This window comes from Tamandua tetradactyla, chromosome 1 (genome assembly GCF_023851605.1).
Source record: "Tamandua tetradactyla isolate mTamTet1 chromosome 1, mTamTet1.pri, whole genome shotgun sequence".
Lineage (NCBI taxonomy): Eukaryota > Metazoa > Chordata > Mammalia > Pilosa > Myrmecophagidae > Tamandua > Tamandua tetradactyla.
Window position 1 is genome coordinate 59,956,397 of NC_135327.1, and position 12,274 is coordinate 59,968,670.

Genomic DNA, 12,274 nt, shown 5'->3' on the forward strand with positions numbered 1-12,274 from the left:
TGGGGCACTGGCGGGACCAGTGTCCATCAAGGCCACATTTGAAGCACTTTCCTGGTGGTGGATTAGTCATAGCCAGCTTCTTCTCCATTGAAGTGGGCCGCAGAGCCGCAATCAGGGATTGGGTTTGTAAATTCGCCTTTCGGCGGTCCCGGGATTCCTTTTCTGCCCTCTCCAGTTCATCATGAGTATTAGAAATTTTAAAGGCCATGTTTACCAGGTCACGGATAGGGGCCTGAGGACCATCCTCAATTTTTCTAAGTTTACGTCTTATATCTGGAGCCGAATGGGATATAAAGTGTGTGGCTAAAACAGTTTTACCAGCCTCCGAGTCGGGGTCTAGGCGGGTATATTGGGAGAGGGCATCTGTGAGCCAGTGTAGAAAAGCGGCCGGGTTTTCATCAGGACCCTGGGTAACTTCCCTTAGCTTATGGAAGTTTACTACTTTATGTGAAGCTTTCTGCATGCCGGCTATGGGGCATGTAAGCATTTTGTCCTGTCTAGTCCGCCCGTTCCTCCATGCTGGAGTGTCAACCTGATATTCCCACCCTGGCTCCTGGTCTGGCACAGCCTCAGCCCCTACCAGCATGGTGTGGTCGGTTATATGCACCTGGTTAGCATGGGCCCTGGTTACACTGAAAATGCGGTCCATTTCATCTGTAGTGAGGGAAGAAGAGCAGATTACGTGAATGTCATGCCAAGTGAGGTCATAAGCGTTAGCTAGATACTGGAACTCTTTAGTATAGGTAGGTGGATCGTTGGAGAAGGAGCCCAACCGTTTTTCAATGTGTGAAAGATCGGCCAGAGAGAAGGGAGTGTGTACCCGAATTAATCCTTCAGGTCCTACAACCTCCCAGAGGGGACAGAGTAAAGTACTTTTTGAGCGGGTATGGGAGTTTATGGGTGAGGGTAGCGAGGAACTAGCTGGTGGCAGAAGAGCCAAAGCAGGGGGTGGGGGGCACGCTGGTAATGGGAGAGCCTTTGGAGTAGAAGGAGGAAGGGAAGGATAGGATAGTGGCTGGAATGCTGCTGGAGCAGGGGTAGGAAGAGGGGGGTAAGATGGTGGCTGAAGCGCCACTGGTGGAGGAGGAAGCCAAAGGCAAGACGGCGGCGGGAGTGCCGCTGGTGCGGAAGGGGAGAGAGGAGGGCAAGATGGCGGCTGGGACGTCACCGGAACAGAAGGAGGAAGAGAAGGAGAAGATGGCGACTGAGATGTCGCCAAAGCAGAAGTGGGGAGGGAAAGGCAAGATGGCGACTGGAGTGCTGCTGGAGGGAGGGGAGGGTAGAGCGAGGGAAAGGAGGTTAGTTTCGCAAAATGCGGTGGTGGCCCTGGTCTTTTAAAGGAAGATGAATTGAGGGGGTCAGAAAAGGAGGAAGTTTATTCAGAGGGAAGTGGGGATTTGGGAATTTCCTTGGCTAGGAGAACCTGAGCTGTAGAGCAGGAGGTACAAAGGGAAGGGCGGGAGCGCAGAAGAAAAAAGCCTGGACATAAGGAATTTCGGCCCATTTGTTGTTCCTCTGGCAAAAGTTGTGGAGGTTTGTAAGGATATTAAAATCAAAAGTCCCATCCTCAGGCCCTTGAGAATCATTATCCAATTGATATTGGGGCCAAGCCTTTTTACAAAAATAAGTGAGGCATTTTGGCCGGATCTGGAAGTAAATCCAGTGTGGATAGGTTAGTCAGGAGACAACCCAGAGGAGTATAAGGTTTGGTTTTTGAGGATTTATTGCCCATACTGACGGGTCTCAAAAGAGAAAGGATTGGCCCAGGGGATGTCGGTGTCCCCATGCCCTGAGAGAGTCCTCGGAGCTCTTATGAGAGGGGGCTCGTCTCCCCAGGGGACGTCTCACCCTGGTTTGAGGCCCTTTCAGGTCCTGGACCTGAATTTGGGAGAGAAACGAGAAGCGGGGCATCCCCACAGCTTTTCGAGTCCCGGAAAAAGGGCATGAGGTTTGCGGGTGTCCCCGTTCACCTCAGCCCTCGGAAGAGAACCTGACGTGAATTCACGATTTTCGGAGAGTAATTAACGGACAGGCTCTCTTGGAACCATGAGACCCGGCAGCAGGGCTAGGAGGGGAGGGACTTACCCAATCCGTGGTGGATGCAGCGGCGGGCCCAAGGATCCCTTGTCGCTGGCTATGTGGAGGAAGGAGGAGAGAGGAAGCCGGGGCACCCTTGGCCAGGTGGGTGGCAGCCGCGCTCCTCTCCTGGGTTTCTGGCACCAGATGAAAGGTTTAGGAGGTGAAAGGGTGAGAGAGAAGGAAAGTAGACTGGGAAATTTAAAATGGTGGTGGTGGGGTATTTCTGCGCTCCCGGGCAGAGCTCATTGAACCCAAGATGAAGGGAGGTGAGTCAGCGTGTGGGCTTTGGTGCAGGCAGCTTTTAAGGATGGAGGTCAGGTGATGTCCAGAAGGGGCGGTTCATTAGTTCCAGAAGTCAGGTTGGAAGGGGTGACACAGCCTCTGCAGCTCCAGTTGCAGTGCCCTTCCCGGTTCCCCCGACCTAACAGTGTAGTATCCTTTTGATATAGTTGGATTTGATGTGCTAGAATCTTGTTCAGAATTTCTGTATCTACATTCATCAAGAGTTGTAGTTTTATTTTCTTATGTCTTTTACTTTGTTCCTGTCATCAAATTTATGGGCATAAAGTTTTTCATAAAATTCCTTGTTATTCTTTTAAAATCTGTAGAATCTGTAATCATTCCCGACATTGGTTATTTGCATCTTCTCTTTTTCCTTGTTATGTTTGGCTAGAGATTTATACATTTTCTTGATTTTTGTCAAAGAGTTAGCTTTTAGTTTATCTGCTGTTTTTCTGTTTTCTGTCTTATTGACTTTGGTTCTGACCTTTATTATTTCCTTGGTTTTGCTTGCTTTGGGGTTCAAATTACTCTTCTTTTTCTAGTTTCTTAATGTGTACACTGACGTCACTAATTTGAGACTGCCCTTCTTTTCTAAATTTGCATTTAGTCCTCTAAATTTCCACTAAGTACTGCTGGAGGGGCATCCCACACATTTTTTTTATGTGCTTTTTAACTTTCATTCAGTTCAAAATACTTCGTAATTTCTCTTTTGGTTTCTTCTTTAACTGATGGGCTATTTAGAAGTGTGTTATTTTATTTTTATTAAAAAATCTTACATTTCAACTATAGTACTTTGCAGCTCCAAAATTTCTATTTGGTTCCTTTTTATAGTTTTCATCTCTTTATTTCATTCAGACAAGGGATCCTAATTTCCTTTAATTCTTTGGATTCCTTTAGCTCATTTGATGGTTGATTTAGTCTGAGCTTCCTCAGGGATGATTTCTGGCAAATTCTTTTATTCCTGTGATTGTGCCATACTTCCCTGTTTCTTTGTTTTGTAATTTTTTTTGAGAACTGGACATTCTGAGTATCATCTTGTTGTAACTCTGGATATCTAGCTTCCCCACCCCTCTGGAATTGCTAATAAATATATATTTGTCATCATTGTTTTTGAGGGCTGGAGCTGTCAACTTGTGACTTAAGTATTTTTGCTCCCAAAGTAGAGAAAGGAAAGAAACGAGAAAAAAAATAGGTCCTGCCTCTTTTGCCTGAGGGGATGTGGAACAAAGCCAGCCCCCAGCCAATTGAAGTGGCGGATCCTAAGCCAAGACCAGTGATGAGACCCCACACCCACTCCCAGACTCCGGAAGACTAGTTCCGTATAGTCCACCCTGGCACCAGCAAGGTGAACCAGGAACCTGGGCTACAGTCCCCACGGTTCCCTGCCATGCTGTTGGGGAAAGGGCACGGAGGGTGAAATTCACTGATACTCACCAGTTACCAGCCTCTTCATCCTGCTCTTCTCTGGATAGTGTTCCACTAGACTCCAGAGTTTCAACCTAGTTTTACTCAACAGTTCTGACAGTTCACTAGCTGTTTTGGTGGAGGAACTGATGCTTAGAGCTTCCTACGCTGCCATCTTCCCACAATCTACTTCTATCAATAATTCAAAAAGGGGTACCAAAATCTCCAACTATAACTGTGGACTATAAAATTGTGGATTTCTTCTTGCAGTGTGATCAGTTTTTGTTTTGTATATTTTGAAGCTCCGTTAATAATTGTGCAGTTAGGATTATTATATCCGCTCAATCAATTGACCCCATTATTACTATGAAATGATCTTCTATCTCTGGTAATGCTCTTTGCTCTGGTATCTATTTTTGTCTACTATTAATATAATGACTCCAGCTTTGTTTTAGGATGCCTTTTTTCATTCTTTTAATTCTCAGCCTTACATATTTTTTTGTGTCCCTATTTTTAAAGCATGTTTCTCTTTTTTAAAAGCACATTTTTTGTAAGCAGCATATAGTTGCATCCTGCTTTTTAAATCCATTTTAATACTCTTTGCCTTTCAGTTGGGGTCTTTGATCATTTATATTTAATGTGATTATTGACACAGGCTTAATTCCATTTTTCTCTTTGTTTCATCTGCTCTTTGTCTTTTTTCTCTTTCTCCATCTCCTTTTGAATTATTTTTTATCAATTTATTCTCCCTTGTAGCCTACTAGATATAACTCTTTTTGTTATTTTAGTAGTTGCTTTAGGGCACTAGAGACATCTGGATCATGTAATTCTTTATTGTGGAGGGCTGTCTTATGCATTGTAGGATTGTGCCAGTTTGAAATTATTATGTACCTCAGAAAAGCCATGTTTTAATTCTGATCCAATTCCGTGAGGTCAGCTGTTTCTTTTAATCTTGATTCAATGTTGTAGGGATGGGAACTTTTGATTAGATTATTGCCAAGGAGATGTGACATGCCCAATTGTGGGTGTGACCTTCTGATTAGATGGAGATATGACTCCACCCATTCAGGGTGGGTCTTCATAGTTTACTGGAGTCTTTTAAAAGAGGAAACATTTTGGAGAAGGCTTAGAGCCAATGCAGATGCTTGGAGAGCAGTTGCTTCATAGCTGACAGAGACATGGATGTCTGGAGAGTCTTGGAGTGCTGACAGAGAGCAGATGCCTAGACACAGGCAGAGTCCAGCGGATATCACCATGTGCCTCTCCATAAGATGCTAAGTATTCTAGTTTGCTAACTGCTGGAATGCAATATACCAGAAACAGAATGGCTTTTAAAAAGGGGACTTTAACAAGTTGCTAGTTTACAGTTCTAAGGCTGAGAAAATGTCCCAATCAAAACAAGTCTATAGAAATGTCCAATCAAAGGCATCCATCCAGGGAAAGATACCTTGGTTCAAGAAGGCCGATGAAGTTCAGGGTTTCTCTCCCAAGTGAGAAAGCATATGGTGAACACAGTCACGGTTTCTCTCTTGGCTGGAAGGGCACATGGTGAGCACGGCGTCATCTGCTACCTTTCTCTCCTGGTTTCCTGTTTCATGAAGCTCCCCGGGAGGCGTTTTCCTTCTTCATCTCCAAAGCACTGGCTAGTGGACTCTGCTTTGTGGCACTGCAGCATTCTCTGTTCTCAGTGACTCTCCAAAATGTTTCCTCTTTTATAGGATTCCAGTACTAATCAAGACCCACCCAAATGGGTGGAGACATGTCATCACTTAATCCAGTTTAACAGCCACTCTTGATTGGGATACATCTCCAGGGAGATTATCTAATTACAGATTCAAACATACAGTATTGAATAGGGATTATTCTGCCTTTATGAAATGGGATTTAGATTAAAACATGTCTTTTCTAGGAGACATACATCCTTTTAAACCAGCATGCTAAGCAAGCCAGAACTTTGAGAGAGAGCCAAGGGAAGCCAAGAGATGGAAGCTAGCTCTGGAGAGGCAAAGTGAGGAATCCCCACAGGAACAGAGGTTGAAAGCAACAGAGCCCAGGAGCAAGGGATCAGCAGATGACAGCCATGTGACTACCCAACTGACAGAGGTGTTCCCAACGGCATCAGCCTTTCTTGAGTGAAGGTAACCTTTTGTTGGTGCCTTAATTTGGACATTTTTTTCAGACTTAGAACTGTGAACTTGTAAATTTTTAAATTCCCTTTTTAAAAGCCATTCCATTTCTTGTATATTGCTTTCTGGCAGCATTAGCAAATTAATACAAGGATGTTTAGCAAGTGATATTATACTACTTCCTGTATAGTTTAAGAATCAACTATATATTGCATACTTCCATTTCTCCCCTTACAACCTTTATACTACCTCTATCATCTACTTTGCTTATACATGTTATATATGCCACATTACATAAGTATGTTTTGTTTCAGCAGCCAATCGTCTTTTTTTTTTTCTGATAGGAGTAATTCTTTTTTTTTTTAATTTTATATTTTTTTAATACCAAAAGTCACCAAACAAAAGCCAACATTCCTATTTTGATCATTCCGATCTACACAAATAATCAGTAATTCACGATATCATCACATAGTTGCATATTCATCATCATGATCATTTCTTGGAACATTTGCATCTATTCAAAAAAAGAAATAAAACGAAAACAGAAAAAAAAATTATACATACTATACCCCTTACCCCTCTCTTTCATTAATCACTAGCATTTCAAACTAAATTTAACATTTGTTCCCCTATTATTTATTTTTATTCCATATGTTCTACTCGTCTGTTGACAAGGTAGATAAAAGGAGCATCAGACACAGGTTTTCACAATCAGTCACATTGTGAAAGCTATATCATTATACAATCATCTTCAAGAAACATGGCTACTGGAACACAGCTCCACATTCTTAGGCAGTTCCCTCCAACCTCTCCATTACATCTTGAATAACAAGGTGATATCTACTTAATGCCTAAGAATGACCTCCAGGATAACCTCTCGACTCTGTTTGGAATCTCTCAGCTATTGACACTTTGTGTCATTTCACTCTTCCCCCTTTTGGTCGAGAAGGTTTTCTCAATCCCTTGATGCTGAGTCTCAGCTCATTCTAGGGTTTCTCTCAATCCCTTGATATTGAGTCTCAGCTCATTCTAGCATTTCTGTCCCAAGTTGCCAGGAAGGTCCACACCCCTGGCAGTCATGTCCCACATAGACAGGGGGAGGGTGGGGAGTTTGCTTGTTGTGTTGGCTGGAGAGAGAGGCCACATCTGTGCAACAATAGAGAGGCCACATCTGAGCAACAAAAGAGGTTCTCTTCGGTCAAGCCTAATTTTAAGTAGGCTTGACCTATCCTTTGAGGGGTTAAGTTTCATATGAACAAACCCCAAGACTGGGGGCTCAGCCTATAGCTTTGATTGTCCACACTGCTCGTGAGAATATCAAGAATTCAACTTGGGGAAGTTAAAATTTCCCCCTTTCTCACCATTCCCTGAAGGGGACTTTGCAAATACTATTTTATTCACTGTTCAAATCACTCTGGGATCCAAAAGGGCATCACTCTGGACAAACCCACAAAATCCCATGTCCTCCTCAAGGTTCCATGCACTCACGGTATTCAACTAAGTGTCTATGTAAGTTACACTAGGAAATGTACTAGTCAAAATATAAATTTTGCACCAAATAAACATTTTTTGCTTTAGTCTCACACATAAGCTGAAACTTTAAAATATTAATTACCATCCATTTTCAGCACCCTGCAGCAATGACATTCCTGTTCTTCCTCATGCAAAAACACTAAAAATTTGCACATTAAGTCACCATCACTATACACTCCAGGCATTCCCAGATTATACCATCTCAAATCTTTATTCTCTTTCTTTCTGATTTCATTTGTGCACCATTGTCTTCTAACTTCCATGTTTCCAGTGGGAAATCAGTTGTCATTCTTATCTTTATTCCACCATACATAATGTCTTTTTTTCTCACTACTTGATGATTTTCTTTATCACTGAACAATTTTGTTATAATGTGCCTTGGCATAGTTTTCTTCATGCATCTTGTCTTGGGGATTGTTCACTTTTTTGATTTGTGGGTTTATAGCTTTATGAAACTTTGTTAAATTTTAGCCATCATTATTTAAAAGCATTTTTATTGTGAAACATAACATATAAACAAGGGGAAAAAAGCAGTAATTTTCAAAGTATATTTCAACAAGTAGTTACAGAACAGTTTCAGAGTCTGTTATGGGTTACCATTCCTCTATTTCAGATTTTTCTTTCTAGCTGCTCCAAAACACTGGAGGTTAGAAGAGATACCAATACAGTGGTTCAGCAGTATTACTTGTTTCTTAAATCCTATTTTCTCTGTCATACCTCCTCCTTCTCTGATTCCTCTCCCAAACCTGTAGGGATCTTTAGGCAATGCCTGTTCTGACTTTTTCATATTGAGAAGGAATGTCAACACTAAAGTACAGGGGATGTAATCATTTGATAATTTGGAGAGGCTGGTCCCTCAGAGTTTCAGGATTTATCTGATCTGGGCACCCTCCAGGAATTACCGGTTCCAGGAAGGCAAGCTAATGCATGAAACCTTTATAGAATTTCAGTTTGAGTCCTAGGTATCATTAAGAGTAGTGATGTTGGTTGGGGGTTGGCAAACCATGGCAATTACCACTAACTGAAGCTTCCATAAAAGCAGTCTCCAGAACAGCCTTTTGTCTCTGTTTGTTCTCTTTTGGCCACTGATGCCTTATTTTACTACACTTCTCTTTCCCCTTTTGGTCTGGAAGGCATTTTCAATATTACAGTACCAGGGCCAAGACTCATCTACAGAAGCCACACCCCACATTATCAGGGAAACTTTCATCCTTGAATGTCATGGGCCACATTGTGGGGAGGGTACTGATTTTCCTTGCAGAGTTGGGCTTAGAGAAAGAAAGGCCACATCTCAACAACAGAAGAGGTTCTCTGGAAGTAACTCTTAGGTTTCATTACAGGTTATCTTAGCTTCTCCACCACAGAAATAAGTTTCATGAAGGCGAGCCTCAAAATTAAGGGCTTGGCCTATTTTCTCGGAAGTCCCCAGTGGTTGAGAGGGAACTTGGGGTTTTTCAGATGGGAAAGTTCAACAGTTTCCAAAATATATATTGGCCATATCATGCATTTTTAGTTTTCCCATTATATCCCTCCACTACTGACTCTACCCACTACCGAACCTTTGTCAGCTCCTTTTTTTTTTTTCCAAGTAGTTTTTCTGGCTCTCTTTTCATCTCCTTCAGGGACTCTGATTATGGGTATATCAGGCTCCTCATTGATGTCCAAAGCTCACAGATAGTCTTTTTGTTTTTAAAAATCTGTTTTTTGTTTTAAATGGAATTTTATTGAGATATATTTACACACCATACAAACCTTCACACTCACTGGCTCACAGTAGCATCACAAAGTTGTGCATACATTCCATGATTAACTTCAGAACACTTTCATTACTCCAGAAAAGAACAATAAAAAATAAAAACCAAATTCTTCCATATCCCTTATCCACCCCCCACCTCCATTATTGATCCATAGTATTGGTGTGGTACATTTGTTACTGCCGATGAAAAAGTACTAAGATATTATTATTAACTATAGTCCATAGTTTGCAACAGGTACATTTCCCCCCATGTACCTCTCTATTATTAATTCCTTCTAAGTGTCATACATTTGTTCAGGTTCATGAAATAACTTTTTAATAATTGTATAGCTAATCTCAGTCATTATCCAACATAAGATTCACTGTTATACATTCCCACGTTTTAACCTCCAGCTTTCCTTCTGGTGACATACATGATTCTTCCCTTCCACCACAGGCACACAACATTCAGCACTGTTAATTATTCTCACAATAATGTGCTACCATCACCTCTGTCCATTTGCAAATGATTAAGTCCAACCTTGTTAAAAATTCTGCACACAATTAAACAACTGCTCCCCATACTCTAGCCTTATTTCATCCCCTGGTGAACCATATTCTAGATTTTACGTCTGTGAGCTTACATAATTTTAGTTAATTTCTATGGTCATGCCTTCAAGCTCACTACTCTTCCCTCTATGTCCAGTCTGTTGTTAATCCCATCTAGTGTTATTTTTCATCTCAGATATTGTAGTTTACATTTTTTAGTTTGATTTGGGACTTTCATCTGCATGAAGTCTGAATTAGTTTTTATTGATTTTCATCATATGCCCTATTTCCCTGTTCCTTTGTATTGGCAATCTTTAAATGCCACACATTGTGACTTTTACCTTGTTGGTTTTGTGTATTTTTGTTTTCCTATATGTAGTCTTAAGATTCTTTTCCTGCGATGTATTTAAGTTACTTGGGAACACTTTCATCCTCTCAGTTCTTGATTTTATCATTTGCTACACAAGACTTAACAAATTTAGTCCAAAGCTACTCATCCCTCATTACTGTGGCAAGACCTTCCTAAGTAATGAATTATGAGTTTTCCAGACTAGTTAATGGGAACAGGTACTATTTTCAGTCTTGTGTGAGCCCTGGACACTGTACCCCACAGTCTCTTAGGATGGTTCTCTCCCCAGCCTCAGGGGAATGCACTGATCAGTAATCTGCCGAAGACTTAAGAGATCCTTTGTAGAAACCTGGGGTTTTCTCCTTGGAAAACTCTTTCTGGTACTGTGTCTTAGATACTCTAGTTGCACTGGTCTCCTTGGCATCTCAGCTACAGTGACCCCCAGCTCTAACTGGGCCCCCTACAGATGACAGTCAGACCAGCTGTGCAGAGTTCCAAATGCACACAGACACAAACCACCTCACGCTGGGGGCAAAGAAAGAGCAAGCATCTCAGGGCATGCACAAACACCAAAAGTGGGCTTCCTGAAAGATGGCCTTAGTGAATTCTCTCCTCATGCCATTGTCGGAGTCCCTGGAAGCAACAGCACACCTGTTGCCCAGGTGAACACCTGTTTTCCAGGCATGGAAGGGATTTGTAGCCTAAGGCAGCCAGGCCTGGCTGTTAACTAAATCCTCCCACAGGTGTGAGGCTGGCAGTGCCCAAGACAGAATGCTGTGTAGCTGGCTTGAAAAGGATTGTTCGCACATTCAGTGGACATTTGTGCCCTGTGTATCTACTATGTGCAGTGGTAGGGGAAGAAACCACAGACCTGGCCCCAGCCCCAGGGCGTGCAAGGTCTACTGGTGGGCGACTTCAAAGAGTAGCACAAATGAGTGCTTAACCACAAGTAGATGAGCATGGGAAGGCTAAGAAAAGTCGGTTCTGGGAGGTGTCACCCTTTGCAGAGTGACACTGTCTCAGGATGTGAAGGGGGTTGGTCAGGTAAAAGGGCAGCACAGCTTCAGCTGCTGTTTCTGGAAGTTTCCAAGGCTTCACCTCAGAGCAGCCCATGTGGAAGCATGACAAACATGGTGACCTGAGCTCATCTTCAAGGGGCCTTCTGTCTCACCTGGGAGATGAGACTCCAAGACGTTGGGTCCGTTGTCTGGGATTTTTCAGTATAGCCGAGGTGCAGAGGGAGAATTAGTAGAGGGAACTGGGAATACAGTTCTGGGGGAAGGGAAAGGATGGTGCAGAGCAAGGGACAGGCCAGGCTTCCTCCCTGCTTGGGCCTCAGTCTCCTAAGGGGTTGGCTCCTAGATTCCACATCCCTCCTTGCCCCAGGCGTCTCCCAGGGCAGTCTGTTACCTACCTCTCTTGCTAGGGGCTTCCTCCTGGCGGCAAGATGCAGGGTACTAGCAAGGCCTCCCTCAAGACCTCTGGACTCTTTTTACTCTTGCTCTTACAATCACCAAGCACACCAGTGTGCTCATCGTACCGTTTTGGGGCGGGTATACCTTACAGTACGGTCCCAGGAGGGCAACTACCCGGCTAAAGGATACGCTTGCTTTAGTTTATACCTGCTTCCCCTGCCTTGGCTGACACTGAGGTTGGTCAATCTGCTATGTGGCCGCCATTCTACCTGGGGAAGAGTGAGAACCCAGACTGATAAGGTGACTGACTCTAAGGTAAGGACCCGTGGCCTCTTCCACCCTCAACGGCTGTCCCCGTTTCTCCTTTGGCGCCTCCCCTCGTGTGTCCTTTGCGTACGGGGCTGTGGAGATTTTACCAGCAAGTACGTAAAGAGCGTGGGGTGGGGGCAAGGCCCTTCCATCGGGTCTTCGTCTCCCGCCAGTACCTGGAGCCTGTCCCAGGAGGACTGGTGGACGTGGAACAGGAGCGCATCCCCAGCTGACATCACGGGTGGGCGGAGATGGCTCTGGATTTGGGAAGCTGCGAAAGGCGCACTCCCACGTCCCTTATCGGAGTAGGCCAGGGTGCGCCGCCACCAGCCACAGGAAAGAGGGGCGCGTGCCCGAAGTCCGGAGGGCCGGGAGCCGGCCGCGGGGAAATACCCGCTCCGGAAAGTGGGGTGGTCCCTCCGGATGAAGCAGCCCTGAAGGCCAGCGGCGCTAGGCGGACGTGGGCAAGCGAAGTCCAAGTTCCCTTCTCGGC